The 19,053-nt window shown below is 36.7% G+C and overlaps 1 pseudogene; it reads right to left on the reverse strand.

Moving 5' to 3' along the window:
• Window positions 1-3,426: 3,426 nt before the first annotated feature.
• On the reverse strand, window positions 3,427-4,314 carry LOC110199257 (RING-box protein 2-like; annotated as a pseudogene).
• Window positions 4,315-19,053: the final 14,739 nt, after the last annotated feature.

A 19,053-nucleotide genomic window follows, 5' to 3' on the forward strand; every position in this document is an offset into this window, starting at 1 on the left:
TTTTACTGGTACTCTGTGAGACCTTTTGTTCTTTCTGCTGTTCAATCTCCCATAGCCCATTAATTAAATATTTTTTTTTCTTGGCAAGGACAGTCAACCAACCATCATCATTGCTCTCAAGTGCTTAGCAAATTAATTCTTGGCAAATACTTTCTTTACCCAGGACAATGCCTTAGAACTCCAAGTCTAGTCTTTTATCTACATTAAGAAGATAGGGAAATACATGAAATTTTTTCTCTCACTAGGTCAGAAAAAATATCTCACAGTATTGAACAGGTGTTTCACAACTCTTTGCAAAAGCAGCCTCTTTAGGGAAGTTGATTATATTTTCACTCCCTACAATTCACAGAAAGCTAAGTGGATTTAGCATTTAATTTCCTACAAAAAGAAGGAAAAAATGTCCAAAGAATAGCATATCCTATCACAACACAAATCACATGTCTGAACAAAGAACATAAGAATCTGTTTAGAGAGTTAAAATGAGACAACAAAGACTACAAGATATATACAATACACAAGTGACTAACAATGGGCCACCTGAGTGCAAAAAAATTCACCTCTAATCACTGACAATTTGATGTTACATGTAGCAGGGAATTCCATCCCGCATACATTGAAGTTGGCTCCCAAATGATTCTTCTCTGCATAATGTACTTAAATATCTCCAGTGCTTGGGTCACTACATGGTAGAAAGCTACATCTGAAGTGTATCATCTGTTTCAAGCCACAAGAAAAGGATTTTGACTATGCCTCTCTGCTGATTCCATTTTTTTCAAAGAAAGTAAAAGTAGAATGAGTGATTAAGCAACCACCTGAACATACAAATAATGTTTTGCCCAAGTCCAGATCTTGTACTGTATTCAAATTATTTGGGCCACAATTGTACCCTGATCTAGACTCTCCCTTCTTCCCTAATGTATAATAATCTGACAGGTGGGATAGTACCAAAACCAAAGACAACAGCAATCCCAATGCTATGCCTATAAACATACTACACACACACACACACACACACACACACACACAAACACACACATTCATATATTAATAATTGTTTTTTGTCTTGGCGCGTGCTGAATAGTTAAATGCTTGCTATAAGAATGTGAAACAAAACAGCTATTTATTGACTGGGTAATTGTAAAGAAGTTGTGATACATTAATGTAACAAAATATTACTATGTTGTAAAAAATATGTTTATATTGAATAAAGGGAAACATAGGAAATTCATACAAATTGTTAAAGTGAATTTAGCAGAAGCAGGAGAAACAATATCTATACTAACTACACCAGTAAAATAGAATAACAATAAAACAGTGTTATAAACATTATGAAATTATAATGATGAATCTTAGCCCCAAAGAAGTGTTAACAGAATACTTTCTTCAGCTGAAGATGTTTGGAACTAACAATGTGGAACATTCAGTATAGTGTTCAACTTAGTTGACTAGTTGATGGGTTGGATAGTTTTACTGAACTGTTTAGTTTTTCATTTTTTCTCTCCTTTGCTATAAGGTTTGGTTTTCTGATAAGAAAATATAAATAGTGTGGTAGAAAAAAGATATTAATAATTAATTAATAATTAATTGATTTTTTTTAAGGTTTGTGGAACCATTGTGAATGAAGCCCTCCATGGAGTAGTCTTACTTCTTTATTTTTTTTGAAAGGGTACAATTTGAAAGCAAAACAACATAGGTTAAGTAAGTAGAGAGTTAGAATGGAAGAATGGTGAGTTTAAAATGTATAATTTAATCAAGGAGAGACAAATAGTGTAAGGGCATTATCTTTATAAATATGAAACAAATTTATTATAGTGAATAGTGATGGCCTTGGAGTCAAGAAGGTTTGTGAATAAATCCTACCAGTGACACTTAGCAGCTATGTGGATATGAGCAAGTCATTTCACCTGTATGATATCTATCAAACAGGAATGATACTAACAGAGTTATTATGAGGCTCAAATGGGATAATCTATACAAAATCTTTTATGAACTTTAAAGATCTATCTAACTGGCAATTATTTTTTTTTTTTGGAAATGCAATAAAGAGCTGAATGTATTTTCCAAAACAAAACCAAAAAAACCCCCATGTTTTATTTTTTAAGATTACTTTAATGTTTATTATATCAGTTTAGGTAATTAAACAATTTGGTAGAATATTTCATCATTTATGAAATAATACTATGTGATTGTAATTTTCTCATCAAAGGTCTAAGTGAATTAATCACTTTTATCTTGTAGGTATTCAATATAAATAACCATTAATGCAACATAACATGGTAAAAATGAAAGTCTGGTCTAGAAATATTGATGTGCCTATAACTCAACGATTTTATATAGTTCTGGTTATAGATTTTGCTAAAAAGTCAAAGAAACACCCCTATAAAATAATCAACATTCAATTTCTCAGAGAGAGAGAAAAATCTGACTTTTGGTTGTCCTGGTCACTAGTAGCAAGCTATATTTATGTTGTGTTGTTAATAAAAGCTTAGAAAATAAAGCCAAAATTGTAGCTAACTGAAATGAATGTTGCACAAATTGTTTATTTTCAGGGAAAAAGTACTATTAGTACCAAGCCATACCTATACTTGGATTAGATTTGAATGCTTTTTCATTCATGATGTGAAAAATGATTATCTTGGAGATTCAGAGCTCCACCCTCCCCATACAAACACAGCCCCCCCTTCTACAAAGTTCTTCAGAAGGACATTGCTTACAATGAGATTGCATTGGAAACTACCTGGGTTTAAGTGAAGACAGATTCTTCTGCCTAGATAGCCCAAGGTTGGGAGTGGTCTGGTATAATTGGGGGGGTGATCTGACACAAGAACTTTTTTCTCAGTCAGGAGGTGAAGTGATATCAGCCCTGTTAAATGGTATATAGCTCTGTACCCCCAACCCCTAAATTGAGCCAGTTTTGAACTGTAACTCCCATGCAATCCATGTCAAGCCAGCTTGAGAGAAATTAAACATGGAAACAAAACCTCTTCCATTTGTTTGTCTTAGCACAAACTCTGTTTTTGGGGTTGATGATGGCAATAACTTTTAAGATTTAACTATAAACATGCAAAAAAACCCCTCTCTTGTCTGAATATAACTTGCTTTCCTGATTTCCTTTATCCAAGACTTTAATTAAATTTTGAAAGTCATTCACATTGAAACTATTTCTCTAACATGGCACTTCTAAGTAGTATCTACAATTCACACCAAAGAAAGATAATGAATGTCATTTGTAATACATTGTTGTTATTTGTGAGGAAATTCTAAAAAGAAAGGGGACCAAATGCTGCACCCTAACTTCAATGAGTGTCTAATTCATTCATCTAACCAAGGAAAGACATGTAAAGTGACTCTATCTTTGGAAAGCTCTAATCCTTCCTTGACACACCCAGGGTCACAGACCCTGGCACTCAATGACACCTTGGGCTTTCATTTCCCTGTTCTTTGGAGCACCAAATCTTGCTGGTACAGAGGGCAGAGATTTTTTGTTTCACCCACAGTGACAGGTAGCAATTATGGAAGGAATGCTTACAATGCACCCTCCCCAGACCACAACACAATCTTTTCATTTATTTTCAGCTCAACATCTGAGACGGGCTTCCAATGATGAGGTTATAGACCCTGAACCCCTAAAAAGAAAAGACTGGGTCTTTGGGACCTGGATCCCTAAAAACCTTGAATTTTCCCATGCTCCTGTAACACCATGTCTTTGCCTCGAACTTTCCCATACATTTCAGCAGCGCAGATCCCTGGCCTTAGCCTGAGACATCCAGCCAATCCCAGTCAATAATTCTTTGTATTATCCTTTCACTATGGCCCCACAACTTAACTCCTTTTGTTGTCTGCACCTAGCCCACTCCAGGCTACTTGCTACTCCTTAATCCCATCCAGATCTTCCCACAGTCTTTTTTTCTATATATAAGTACCTATCTTTCCCCCATTAAATTGTGCAGACTCACTAGGCATCTCCCCTGCTCCTATTGGCAACACAATAGTCCATTTACTTGCCTTCCTAGGAATTGGTGTCATAATAAAACCTCATTACAATGACTAAAAGAAGGCTTGAGTAGTGGAATTCTTTCCAGGCAGACTCCTACCCCCTATACCTTTACATTCTGGAGTTCCTAGAACCCCAAACTGCGTGACCATCACCTGGACTCTGGAATATGGGTGCATGGCACACTTCAAGTCCCAGCTCCACATGGCAACTGCATTCCATTTCTTGAGAGAGAACATCTTGTAGCTGGAGGCCTTAGAGCCTGAGCTGCTTGAGAGGATGCATGTGTCAGGTTCCTCTCCTTTCTCTGTGTTGACCATGGCAGCACAGGAGCAGGGCTGGGAGAGGTTTGGGGCTTATTTGTGAGGAAATTCTGAAAAGAAAGGTGACCAAATGCTTGATCTCAGCAGCTCTAAAAAAATGTCTTTTAGGATTATAATGAAATTAGAATACTTTGGATAAGCAATAGAAAGCTCCATGTGGAGTCAGAAACACCTGGGTTTCATTCCTGTCTCAGTTACTGACTAGCTGTGTGATCTTGGGAAAGTAATTTCTCTCTCTAAGATTTCTCTTCTACAAAATGAGTATAAAATTATTTGCCGAGCTCACTCTCTAGGGTTGTTGCCAGAGTGAAATGGAAGTGGTTTGTAAACCTCAAAGAACTATATTAATGTTAGCTATGGTGATTAATCAATTATTAAACATATGGTTCATCTTGGTATCCACATGGGTTTAACTCTTTCTTCTGATATATACCAGTTCCATAACCTTGAACAAGTCAATTGAGATTTCATTGATCCAGTGTTTTTCCATCACTATAAATCATACAACAGCAGATGATATAAAGAAAAAGAAAAAAAACCTCCTATGTTTAAATTTATTTATAGAAGCTCTTTAAGTAGCAGCAAAAAAAAGCAAAAAATAAAAATAAAAATGCAAACTAATGAACCATTCAACTATTAGAGAATTGCTAAACAAATTGTGGCATATAAATCTAATGGAATATTATAGTGCCCAAAGAAATAAAAAAAAAGACACTTTCAGAGAAAACTGAATGGACCTCTATGAACAAATGCAGAGTGAAGTGAGCAGTAGTAGAATGATGTTTACAATGATAATAATATAAATTAATTGAGGGCACCTAGGTGGCAAAGTGTATAGAGTTCCAGACTGGAGTCAGGAAGACTCCTTCCTGGGTTCTAAGCTAGCCTCAGACATTTATATCTGGGTGACCCTGAGGAGTCACTTAATTCTGTTTGCCTCAGTTTCTTCATCTGTAAAATGAGTTGGAGATTGAAATGGCAAACCTCTCTGGTATCTTTGCCAAGAAAATCCCAAATTGTATTCACAAAGAGTCAAACAAACCAAAATTCTGAGGACTAAAGATAAACCAAATTACTGACCTCCTACTAGAGAGCTGATTTTTTTTTTCTGAATTAGATATTTTCTTTGGGGCATGGCCAGTGTAGGAAAAAGTGTTATCTGGCTATGTATATTTGTTACATCAAATTTCTTTTTCTTTCTTATTTAGGTGTGGGGAGAGAGGAGGATATGAAAAATATAAATCAGTACTTGTTAGCCAGGAAAAAAAATATATTGAAGGGGAAAAACAAACAAACAAATATTGACTAATCTTTATAAGTGATGGAGGTAGGGCCCAAGCCAAGATCTTCACCCCTTGCCCCAAGGGGAATCTGACTCCCACTTGTCTACAGACCCCAGCTCCTCATCTCCCTTTGAAAGCCTTAGCTGACCTTTTGATCTTATTCAGGTACACCTTTGTGCCTTGCCCTAAAAAGAATCTGGCTCCAGGTTGTCTACAGCACCGGGAAAACCCTTAAACCTTATCTCTTTTTGAAAGTCCTAGCCCCACCCTTTGGTCTTGTGCAGATGCCTTTCAAACTTCTACCTTCCTGTTCCCTCCATTAGCTATTCCCATTGTCTATTCAATCTCTCAGACCTTCCAAATTGGAGTTCTCACCAGGATCCTTTTCCCAGCCCCCCCCCTTCTCTGGCCACCCAAAGTTACTTCAGTGTATAAAAATTCCACCCTAGCCCCCATCCAGATGCTGAGAACCTCATGCTCAAAAGGCTGAGACTTTCTCATGCCAGCTTATGTCCTCAGGGGCGTTACTAACTTTCAGTTAATGGCTGAGAATCTCTCATGCCCCAAAGGCTTAGCTTTTCTCATGCCCGCTAGTCCTTATGGGTGTCACCTGGTCAATGCAATTTATCACTAATAAACTTTTCCTCTGGCTGAAGAAGATTTGATTTGAATTCATTCAGCAGGTTCCAGTACCTCGATTTTGGGCTTGCAGCACCCCAAAAGTCCTAGACCTCTTCATAAGTAGATATAGTTTACCCATGGAGAACCCTCCTTTCCCTAAATCATTAAAATCAAAAGTTATCCTCCACCACCACCACCCTTAAAGAGCTGGGGGGTTGGGGGAAAAAGGAAAGGGCTGCTGTAGCTTTAGATTTGCTTCCAATGTGGTGGCCCAGTTCATTATTTTTGTAAACCAGTGTGCTTAGCTGCTGAACCAACACAAACCCTATAATATCTGGTTTGCTTGTTTCCAGTGGAGTAAATTTATGCAAAGTACCTCTACACAGATGAATAACTGATATCTGGTCTCTATCCCTTCCTTCTCAGCCTCTAGACCCCATCAAAGTCTTGTTCTAAGAAGCGTTTTCCTGGCTTGTGTGAAACCATTTTGAGTAATGTATTATGCTATAAGTTAATGTGATATGAAATCCATCTGATTCAATAGCATTCCCTTTTTGACCTACAGAATAGAATAACAGACTTTAAAAGGGCCATTTGAAATCATTAACCACTCTCACTTTGGCTGAAATTTTCTGTCAGTGGAATACTTAGGATTCACCTCCACAGGAACTCTATGATAGGAAGTCATTTATTTAAATGGGGGTGCTTCAGAAGTTATTTGCTCTAATCATTTTCCTAATGCAGTGAAGTAGAAAGAGGCTGAGACTTTTATTTCCCTTCACTAAAATGGAATTTCTCCATGTCCTATTCTACTATCAGCAAGTTGAGTGAGAATAACCAGTGCATGGGTTTAGAGAATATTCCTTTAGTTTCATTATTTTGGCAAAGAGGTCTGAGACTATAAAATGCTAAAGCAAGAAAATCTTGTGCATGGGGGTACTGATACAGTACTGCCATTCTCCAGCATGAGCTCAGAAAATTGAGAGCTGGTCAACTAAAATGACATCTACTCTAATCCTCTCATTTTAGAAATAAAAAAACTAACATCTGAAGGTGGAAAAATCACATTATAAGCAAGTAGCAGAACAAGGATTCAAACCCAGTTCCTCTGATGCCAAGTGCAATGTTCTTTATAGTAGGCTGAATGCTCATAATCATAATAATCATCACCATAATGATGAGCACTTTGAGGTTTTCAAACCATTTTGTTTTTTATTGTTTCATTTGAACTCCACAAAGACCTTTTGAAACAAGTATTGTCATTGCCATTTTATAGCTGCAGAAACAATAGCTCAGATTAATATCTGAGCCCAGGGTCATGCAGGAAGTAAGAGCTTAGACTGAATTTGAACATAGGTCTTCCTGACTTTAAGTTGCCAGTTGCTACCTCAAATATATAAACCTACCTAGTATTGTGACCTAGAAATGAAGGTTGTTAGTCAGTCAAAAAGCTTTTAATAAGGATTTAAAGTACTCTAGCTAGCATTCTAAGTGCTAGTGGACAAAGAAAGAGAAAACAAAACAAAACAAAAACAAAAACATAACACAGTTTATGTCCTCAAGGAGCTCTTGAGTTAATGGAGAAAAGGAAATAACTTGCATATCAATAGTGATTTTATGGTACTTTCAGCTTTCTCTTCTGGGAGGCAGGCAGCTTAGTTGCCATTCAGTGCTCTTTACCTGTACCCCTATACCCATACCCATGCTGTACAACTTGAATTCAGTACGATTCCAGAAACCTTATTAAGTAGGAATTATGTATTCATTAAGGATACTCCTAAATATAAGGATTGGATGAATGGTCTCTAATTTTAGCACAGTAGTAAGTAAAGTCTTCTGCTGAAAGGAAGAAGAAGAGGAACAGGTTAAACAGAATTGAGCCTAGTGAAACAAACCAACAAACAAACAAACAAAAAGGTTTGGCATAGTTACTGTGGTGAGTGTGATTGCTTAATCACAGAAGATTAAAAGGGTTGTCATGGTGGTAGTGAAGGACCAGTTGAATTCAAAGAACTTAATTTACAGTGGACCCAGTCAGCACAGTTACGTGAATTTCTGCAGCTCTTTCAATGACATGCAAACAGGAATGGAAAAGGTGGAGGTAACTCAGGGTTGTAATTTGTCGAAGTATGAGGAGGAAGAAAAGTCATAATTGACCCAGACAACCACAGGGTCAACACTAAAGAGGGAAGAAAGTAAGGTCACAAGGGGTGATGGGATAGAATAGAGGTATTTAGAAAGAATGGAAGATGTGTTGAGGTTGAAGAATCATATTAGCAGAAGAAAGACTGAAGAGAGATAGTAGGTTATTATCAGAAACAAGAAAGTCAGAGTTCAGGTAATACAGTGATGCATCATAGTTAATCTAAGGGGTTTCCATTCCTGTGAATAACTTAGGCATAATGAAGATGCTGGCTGCATGAGCCCAAGTTGTTTAGTTGCTCCTCAAAATCTATTTTGAAGTCTCTGAGCATAAGTGCAAGAGTTGAAATGGAAAGCAAAACTATAAGCCAAGTACTGAAGTCCTTGAGAAAGGAAGGTGAATGACCTAGACCTAGTAGAAGACCACACCATGTGTCTCAGACAAGGTGATACAGATATGTGAAGGGAACTTCAAAGGAAGAGGGATTACTAAATCTAAGAGTAAAATTGGTGTTTTGGAATTGGCAATGTGAAACAAGGAGTGTGCCAGTCTCTCCTGTTGCCCTTACATTTTGGGGGCAAAAGACAGGAAACATCCAGCACTATTCTTGGCAATCAGGGATATACTGCCTTCAGCGGTGAAAAAAAAAATCCAAGTTCCTATTAGCCTTAAAAAGTGAAAAGAGTATAGATGAAGAAACAGTTGAGAGGGCACAATAGAAGGAAAGGCAGAGTGGAATAGGGAGTAGAGAGGGGTAGGACTGAGATGGAACTAGATGAAATCCTATGTCAAGCGAATGTGAATCCCAGTAATAAGGGGGGTATTACATGACAATTTTTCTATCATTGGATAGGAGGGAACATTTCATTGATACCTGTACAATTTCCAGGGTCCTATGATTAGTCAATGTGGGTGAAATGATGTCAATTTATACGGTGGGATAGTCCAAATATAGGTGAATGTGGCTATGGGAGATAGCTGGAATATTTTTCCTCTGTTTTAGCAGAATGAAAAAAGAAAGAAGAGGCATAAAGCAGATTTTTTAACCCTCTTTTAATTCAGGAGAGTATGTTGGTATTCTTTGAAGTCCAAGGGAATAACTTAATTTCTTTATTTTGCAGTTTAGAAAAATAAACTTTTAGTCAGCAAGCAAGAATTGACTCCAGACTCATCTATGAGACTTCTTCCAAAATTCTAGTTTTCTAACATTTTGGAAGTGGAAAATTCATTTGGAAATGTTGAAGTTCTAAAGATTATAGTCCTCCCTCAATATCCTAATAGTAGACCACATTGGTGACCCCATCACTATATACCTGCTTATTCTGTATGAATCCTGTTTATATTCTCTCATGAATTCCTCACACAGAGTCCATCCAATGAGATGGGGTCCTCTTCTGCATTCTCTAGATAATTCAGGTACTTTCATTTTTAATCCAGTATATTAGTGCATAGCATACAGTAGGCTATTTTTGATTGATTTCATTGATAAATGGTTTCATAATTTCATGGTAAATGTTTTCATGGTCAAACTTGCAGAAGATCTAGTATGAGACCTACTTACTTTTAAGGAAACAAAATGTGATTTTATTCAGCATGAGGATTGTTCTTCATCCACACCAATGAAAATTTTATTGTCCTCTTCTAGTTATCACTATTTGGCATTTATAAAGTAGTGCTTATCATCATACCAAGTACTTGCCATTATGGGGAGATTCAGTTTATAGACTAATCCTCATATTACCCTTGAGAGCAATTAGGCCATAACCTTCAATGGTTATTAGTTGTAAATGACTCATTTGCTTCAGAGGAATAATTTATAAAATGTTAGCTACAGGAAAAAAAAAAAGAGAGTGAGAGAGAGAGAGAGAGAGAGCCTTAATCCTGATCACTTTTTCACAGCTGGGAAAACAGAACAATAGATTAACTATTTTGTCCTAAGTCACATGAAACAAGTAAAGAGAAGAAATCGAAGAAAAATCAAGGTCTTAATTAGTAGGTTCAATAACCCTGGACAAAATTCTAGCCATGTGGTTTATTAGATGAATATTTTGTCAATGTTTGCTGCTGTGAACAAAATTTACCTTGGTTAGAAAAAGTCATATAACTTAATACCTATCCTGGACCATTGCCAGCCATCCTGACTTTTATCTTGTTACTGGACTTCAATGACTCTAGAAGAGAACACAAGACTGAAGGTTTTGTTCAATTCTGCCTCATTTAAATCCAATTCATGAAAAAGTCAAGATATCCATTATCCAAGATATCCAAGACCATTATGCCATTGGGCCTCTTTAAAAACAAAGAACAAATAATTGAGGAAGTCACCTAATTTTTCTCTGCCTCAGTTTATTCACCTGTAAAATAGTGATAATAACAACTCTAAGTCTCACAGGAACTTAGATACAGACATAGAATTCAAAAATGAGTCTCCTTGACTCTTATTTAAAAATTCCTTTTCACCACGCAAACAGAATAGTAAAGTCAGGATTTGAACTCACATTGTACAACTCCAAATACAAGGCTCTTTTCATGCTATATACAATGTTGTAGTCACAAATTCTGAATTTTTTTTTCAGATACTTGAGGCAAATGAACTCTCCTTTCTACTAAGTCCAGTTGCTATACCACTGGGGAGAAGCCCTGGCCAGAAAAGAAATTATTATGGATCATAGGTAGGCATGCCTCTATTTACAAGCAAGCAGCATTCCTGGCCCTGCATAACAGTCTAAAGTTTGCAGCCTGGCATGGGTTTTGTTTTGTTATACTAACTGTAAAGCAGGGCAATAAAGCCTCCTGAAAGAGGGAGAGGTTAGCAGGGACATTCTTGTTTCTCTTTTTTCAAGGCCAAGCTTGATTGTTTTAATTATATAATATTCGGTCTATTCTTTTTGCTGTTGTTGTTCTGTCTGCATAGTTGTCATTCTTTTATACATTGTTTTTCTGGTTCTGCTTACTTTTCACTCCATCAGTTGATGTATCTTCCCTTATCTTATCATTGTTGTTGTGATGCAGCAATATTACTTCATAATGATGTAACACAACTTCTTTAACCATTCCCCCAGATACCTAAGTTGTTTCCAGTTCTTTGTTACTACACGATGACTGCCATAATGCTTTTAGTGCATACAGAACCTTTGTTTTTATGTCTGATCACCTTGGTACATATCTGTAGCAGTCATATTTCTAGGTCAAAAGATATAGAGAGGGGGCTAGGTGGTGCAGTGGACAAAGCACTTGCCCTGGAGTCAGGAGGACTTGAATTCAAATCCAGCCTCTGATATTTGACACTTAACTAGCTGTGTCACCCTAGGCAAGTCACTTAACCCTTATTGCCTCACCAAAAAGGGGGAAGAAAGCTATAGAGAACCAGTGCATTTGTAAACTCAGATGAAATGAGGGTCTTCTCCCCACACATCTTGTGTGTGTGTGTGTGTGTGTGTGTGTGTATCCTATAGCTTTTTTAAAAATTCTATTAGGAAATTCATTTTCTGTCAGTAATATTAAAGTGATAAAATTTAGAATTACGTTTTCATAAAAGGATATATATGTGTCTATATATACATGTTATAAATATGATATGTATGTGTGTACATATATACATATATGAATCATACACACAAAAGGCAGTTTTGAATATAGTATATCCAGAGTTATCCATGACAATGAGAATTTTTATTTTTTAAAGTTTTATTTTTGACTTTTTTATTGCCACAATCATTTCTGTATCCATCACCCTCTGTTTTACCCCTGTGAGACTTACCTTGTAACAAAGAATAAAAAAAAAAGGTAAAGGAAAAATGACCAAAATTTTAATCACATCCAGTGATATAGTCCTCCATTCTTTGGAGCTATTCTAATATTCATAGTCACTATCATGTTTCCCATGTGATACAGTATTACTTCTTTTTTACTCAGAGTATTGAAAGTAAATTTGTTTTAACTGAAATCAGTGACAGTAATGAGAAAAATTTCATGATTTAGAATGACTAGTTAATAAAGAGTCACAGGATCTGAGAGTTGGGTAGGAGGTCATTTATTTCAGCCAATAACTGAAACAAGAATGATTCCTACAACGTATGTCTGGAAAGCAATCATCTGTCTTTTCATTGATTGAAGATATCCAGCCAGGGGATGATGCCTAATATGCCCTTAGGCATCCCATAGCACTTTTGTATATCTCTAATTATTAGGAAAAGACAAAAATGAAACTTTTATTTTGTGCATGGGGGTGGGGAATTGAAAGCAAAACAACAGCAACAAACCTTTCTCTTACAAATCAAACTAAATTTAACTCTTTGCTTCTTCTATCTTGTTCTCTGGGAACAAACAGAACCATCTTCCAGGTCTGTAAATATCAAAGACAACTGTTTTGTCCTTCTTATGCCTTTCCTCTTCTCTAGCATATACATTTCCTTCCATTGATCCTTATATATCATGAACTAGGGGGATTTCATCATCTTGACTTCACTGAGTGGTGATTACAGCAGTTAGTGTAGGAAGATCCTGATATAATGAAGTCTAGTTTTTTTTTCCCCAGATTTTATTAATTTATTTATTTTTAGGTTTCAACATTCACTTCCACAAGATTTTGAGTTCCAAATTTTCTCCCTATCTCATCCCTCCTCCCCCCTCAAGATGGTATGCATTCTGAATACCTCTTTCCCTAATCTGCCCTTCCTTTATCCAACTGCTTTCACTTGTCCCCTTCCTCTTCTATTTTCCTGTAAGGCAGAATAGATTTCTATACCCCACTGCCTTTATATCTTATTTCCCAGTTGCATGTGAAAACAATTTTTAATATTTGTTTTTAAAACTTTGGGTTCCAAATTTTCTCCCTTCCTCCCTTCCCACCCACCGTCATTGAGAAAGAAAGCAACTTGATACAGGTTATACTTGCATAGTCGTGCAAAACACTTCCATATTGGTCATGTAGTGAAAAACTAATATATTTCCCTTAATCCTATCCCACCCCCATTAATTCTATTATTTCTTTTCACCTTGTCCCTGCTTAGCATGTTTGCTTCTGATTACCCCCTCCCCCAATCTGCTCTCCCCTCTATCATTGCCCTGCTGTCTTGTCCCCTTCCTCCCTATTTTCCTTTAGGGTAAGATAGATTTCCATGCCTAATTGAGTGTATATGTTATTCCCTCCTTAAGCCAAACCCAATGAGAATAAGATTCATTCATTCCCTCTCACCTTCCCCCATTTCCCCTCCACTGTAAAAGCCTTTTCTTGTCTTTTTTTATGTGAGATAATATACCCCATTCTAACTCTCCCTTTCTCTTTCTCCCAGTATAATCATCTCTCACCCTTTAATTTTTTTCTCCAGATATCATCCTTTCATCTTCAACTCACCCTGTGCCCTCTATTTATCTATCTATATATACCTACATATAATTTTTCTCTCCAACTACCCTAATACTGACAAAAGTCACAAGAGTTACAAATATCATCTTTCTATGTGGGAATATGAGCAGTTCAACCTTAAGTCCCTTATGATTTCTCTTTCCTGTTTACCTCTTCATGTTTCTCTTAAGTCTTTTATTTGAAAGTCAAAATTTCTATTCAGCTCTGGTCTTTTCATCAAGAATGCTTAATAGTCCTCTATTTCACTGAATATCAATTTTTTCCCCCTGAAGGATTATATTCAGTTTTGCTGGGTAGGTGATTCTTGTAATCCTCTCTCCTTTGACCTCCAGAATGTTATATTCCAATCCCTGCAGTCCCTTAATGTAGAAGCTGCTAAATCTTGTATTATCCTGATTGTGTTTCCACAATATGTGAATTGTTTCTTTTTGGCTGCTTGCAATATTTTCTCCTTGACTTGGGAACTCTGGAAATTGGTTACAATATTCCTAGGAGTTTTCCTTTGGGGATCTCTTTCAGGAGGTGATTGGTGGATTCTTTCAATTCCTATTTTGCCCTCTGGTTCGAAAATATCAGGCAGCCTTCCTTGATAATTTTCTGAAAGATGATGTCTAGGCTTTTTTTTCAATCATGGTTTTCAGATAGTCCAATAATTTTTAAATTATCTCTCCTGGATCTATTTTCCAGGTCATTGTTTTTCCAATGAGATATTTTGCATTGTCTTTTTTTTCTATTCTTTTGTTTTGTTTTACAACGTCTTAATTTCTCACAAAGTCACTAGCTTCCATTTATTCAATTTTAATTTTTAAGGAAGTATTTTTTTTAGTGAGCTTTTAGACTTCCTTTCCCATTTGGCCAATTCTGCTTTTGAAGCCATTCTTCTCCTCATTGCTTTTTTGAACCTCTTTTGCCATTTGGGTTAGGCTATTTTTTAAGATCATTTTCTTCAGTATTTTTTTGGGTCTCCTTTAGCAAGCTGTTAACTTATTTTTCATGATTTTCTTTCATCGGTCTCAGTTTTTCCTCTACTTCTCTTATTTGCTTCTCAAAATCCTTTTTGAGCTCTTCCATGGCTTGGGACCACTCCATATTTTTCTTGGAGGCTTTGGATTAGGAGCCTTGACTTTGTTGTCTTCTGGTTGTGTGTTTTGATCTTCTTTGTCACCAAAGAAAGATTCTAAGATCTGACTTTTTTTTGTGCAGTTTACTCATGATCCCAGCCAATCATCTGAATTATAAACTCTTTGTTAAGGTAGGGATCTGCTTCCAAAGAATGCACTGTCCCAAGCTTCAGAGGTTTTGTGCAGCTGTTTTTAGAAATACTTTAAGGGACCTGTAAATTTTCCATTCTTCCAAAGTGGTAAGATCAAGGGTGAGGTGTTTACTCCTCTCCTGGCCTGTGTTCTGGTCTATGAGTGACCACAAGCACTCTTTTCTGCCTTGGACCTGTGAGGAGGATTCTCTATGTACCTCCACAACAAGCTCCAGCATGCCAGCACACCTCCTTACCCTAGGACCGCCATCCAGAACTGTGACCCAGCTCCAAGCATGGTCAAAGCAAGAGAATCCAGCCTCAGCACCTCCAAAGAGATCCCTGCAACCCCCTGTGATCAGCCACTCTATTCCCCCTAAGTCTGTGGGCTTGAAGCTCAGGAAGCAACCATTGCTCCATGGCTGCACCAGGACTGGGGCTGGGACCTAGCTTCTCTCTCACCATAGTCACAGACTTTTCCTACTGACCTTCTATGTTCTCTTTGGCATTCATAGGTTACAAAGTCAGGAAACCACCACAGCTGCCACTGATTCAGTCCTCTCAGGCCTGCTCCAGATTTGCTGAGTCCTATTTTGCTTACAAGCCCACACCAAACTGTGTTTCTCTCACAGCTTGGTGCGATATTCCTTTCCAATCAACCATCCAGGATGTCTTGGGCTGGAAATTTGTTTCCTTCTTTCTTTTGTGGGTTCTGCTGCTTTAGAATTTGTTTAGAGCCATTTTTGCAGATATTTGGAGGGGTTTGGGGAAGAGCTCAAGCAAGTCACTGCTTTTGCTCTGCCATCTCTGCTCCACCTCCCGCCACCCCATGTCTAGCTTCTTTTAAGTAAAGTTGTAATATAACTACTCACTCACTTCGTGACACTAAAATTGAAGTTATTTTTATGATATAAGCTATTTCACAATTATATTATGAGAATTTGTTAGAATACTTGTTTAAAGAGCTCACCATTGTGTTCCATTTCCACATTAAATAATATTAAATTCAAATAATTTTATTAAGAACCTACTATGTGTCAAACACTATTTGGATCTACGAAGACCAAAATTGGAGATATCCTTTTCCATTTTAATTGGAGGATACTAGATGCACATCATACATGAGTGTAACAGGTTCTTTTCTACCCCACCTTGGAAATTCTTTTCAAGCTAATATGGGCCTGTCGCCATGTTACTGCATAGAAACTGGAGAATGTGCAGCTATTTTTGATTGCTTCTAACTATATATGACTCACCATGTATTGAGTGCCTTCAATTGGTTGCCAACATAGAAAAATTAATGTTATAGGTCGTATTAATACTGAATAGAAGAAAAGGGAATTTCCAGCTTTTAGGTCTCCTGAAGGCAGCTCTCAAGAACATAAGTTGTGACTTCATTTGGTAAAATAGCATAATATAGACTCCACTAGCCAGCCTCACACTGGAAGTGCAGGGCTCTCTTGGATCTTCTTTTGCATTTTCTTTCCTCCAGCATTGACCTTGTTAACATCAAATGGTCCAGAATTGCCTGTTAGTGCCAGAAGCCAGGGCAGCATATACCAAAGGCTTTCTGTTGTAGCATTAGTAGCAGGACATCTACAGTAGTAGCAGGTTTTCTACAAAGAAAGCATTTACATGGGTTGGGAAGGATCTGGGGAGAAAAATTATATTTGGTATTTGATATATGATTATATGAAATACTACCTGAAGAATTAGACTTTGCAAAATCTGTTTACATCCCAGTGAGACTTAAATCAGCCCCCCAATTGACTGTACTATTAGTTAGGTTCTTGGATTCTATACTAAACATTCTCTGATTCCTTATTGCTTTGAATTATCTTTTCTGGACAGGTGTAGACTGTATGTTTAATACTTCACTCAAATTTGTACTTTGGATAACTTTGATTTTACTTTTACTTTTGTAAGACTCCATAGACTTTGAGGCCTGACTAGCTTAATATTGTTATATAACTTTGCTAGTAATAGCCAGATTAACGATGCATATGAGAAACGAAGAACATTTTTCCTCTACTTAAAAGTCAGGCAACCCCAGAACAATGAACCTAGGGTAAACAAGGAAGAGAGTACAAAAAATGAATTGGCATAGATAACCAGGCCCTTTGACATCAGTTGAAAACAGTGCGTAGTTAGACATTGCAGTAGATTAAAAAATAAATAAATAAAAAGTATCTGTAGAGTAATAATAAGTAATTTCAGGAGGGCTAGAATGTCAAAAATTTGGGGCATCAAAAAAGTCCTCATATAGGAGTCAGCCTCTATGCTTGTTTTCATTTCTTAGTTTCTTTGAACTATGGGAAACAAAAAATAAATAAAGCTGAGGAGAGAGTTTGAAAGAAAAGTATGTTAAAGCTGTTACACATAAAATTTTCCTTAAAAAAAAAGGAAAAAAGAGAAAGATAAACTGTACACAATTCTAGACAGAACAGTATATGAAACAAGAGCCAGACTTTCAAGGTTCCTTTCAAAAGGCACGCTTTGATGTTTGCTTTATTCATCGAATATGTGTTGCCAGATCTTCTCTACAAATAAATAGTGGCATCTGTCAAGTAGTTTTTATGCCACTCTGGGTGTGTAGTTGTATATTCCCATCAAAAAGTTTTGGCTCCTTAGAACTTCCTTCAATGACTCAAAAAAAATCTCATCAACTCTGATAGTTTATTGATCAGTGAAATTGTAGACACAACAGTTACTTGTTGCTATAGTTTAGTAAAGTGAAAATTCCTATTAATTCAGTTTCCAATTCCATGGTACTATTTCTAGAAGCATCCTCCAGTAATACTATGCCATAATTCTCTATCCTAATCTTTCTAGCGCACGATATTCAGAGTTTTTAAAAAAATCATTTTCTAAGTTATTAGAAATCATTATTGGTGATGGTGAATTGGTGAATGGCAATGGTGAATATTGGTGAAATATTATTGACCATTAGCTCCCAGTGACCGTGATGTAGATTGGTATTCTAGTCTCTATCACCTAGAGGAGAAGGGGGCAATACAGATAGAGTGTACTAGAATGACTGAAGGACATCCAGGATCACAGTACCTGACTCCAGAGGAATACTAATAAACCCCTGTGTTTAGTCTTATCTAAATAACTTGATGGATATATTCATTTTACCTGAGGTCTTCTTACTGTCTCAAGGAGTATTTCAAAGTGGCCTCATAACCATTTATATACTTCAGTCTTCAACCACACACCTTTTAATGTCTTCAAGTGATCTAGAACTGCTCTATTAATTATATAAAGGAAGAGCTAGTGTACAAAATCTGTTCTACCTCTGTACTTTTGTATAGGCTGTCTCACATGTTTAGAATGTATTCCTTTCTTAAATCTTAGAATTTTGAGCTCATTTTAAAGCTGAGTTCAAGTGAAATTTCTTACACTATTTACTTCTCACCTATTGCAGGAATGGAACTGATTTTATATAGCTGGGCTAGTTTCCCTTGAATAGACTGGAAGGTCATTCTCAGGATCTTCATTTTTTCCCCTTGCTGCTCATTGAGGTGGGGGGTGATCTCACGTCAAAAGTTTTTTAACAAATCTAATCAGAACATCTTTCTGGCTCAATATTATTGGTTGCTGTGCAGAGGGTATAACTATTGGAATTACCTCTTTAAAACTTTATGAATTAGATTTTGTTTATGCTTTGCCATTGGTAAAATAATTTTTGCATGTGTTTTATGGTACAAGAGAGAATCAATGAATTCTACTTATTATCCTGAATCACTTGACTGTGTAAGTTAGGACAAGTCCAGTATGTCAACACCCCACCCCCATACCCACACCCAATGTTAGTGTTCTCCCTGAAATTATGTTTTATTTACTAACATGTATACATGCTTTATCCCTTGCGAAGCTACAAGCTTTTTGAGGTTATGCATTATATTTTTTCTTGTTTTTATTTCTCTGGGATGTAGCATAACACTTTGCTCATTGTAGCTGTTTGATAAATGCTGATTGATTGTTTCTTTGCTTACTTTGCTGCCTGGGTGCTATTTATGCGTATGGCTTCATTTGCCCAAGATAGACCAAAGCAAGGACCTGAAAG

The sequence above is a fragment of the Phascolarctos cinereus genome, unplaced genomic scaffold, assembly GCF_003287225.1.
Source record: "Phascolarctos cinereus isolate Bilbo 61053 unplaced genomic scaffold, phaCin_HiC Scaffold_9;HRSCAF=440, whole genome shotgun sequence".
In the NCBI taxonomy this organism is placed as follows: domain Eukaryota; kingdom Metazoa; phylum Chordata; class Mammalia; order Diprotodontia; family Phascolarctidae; genus Phascolarctos; species Phascolarctos cinereus.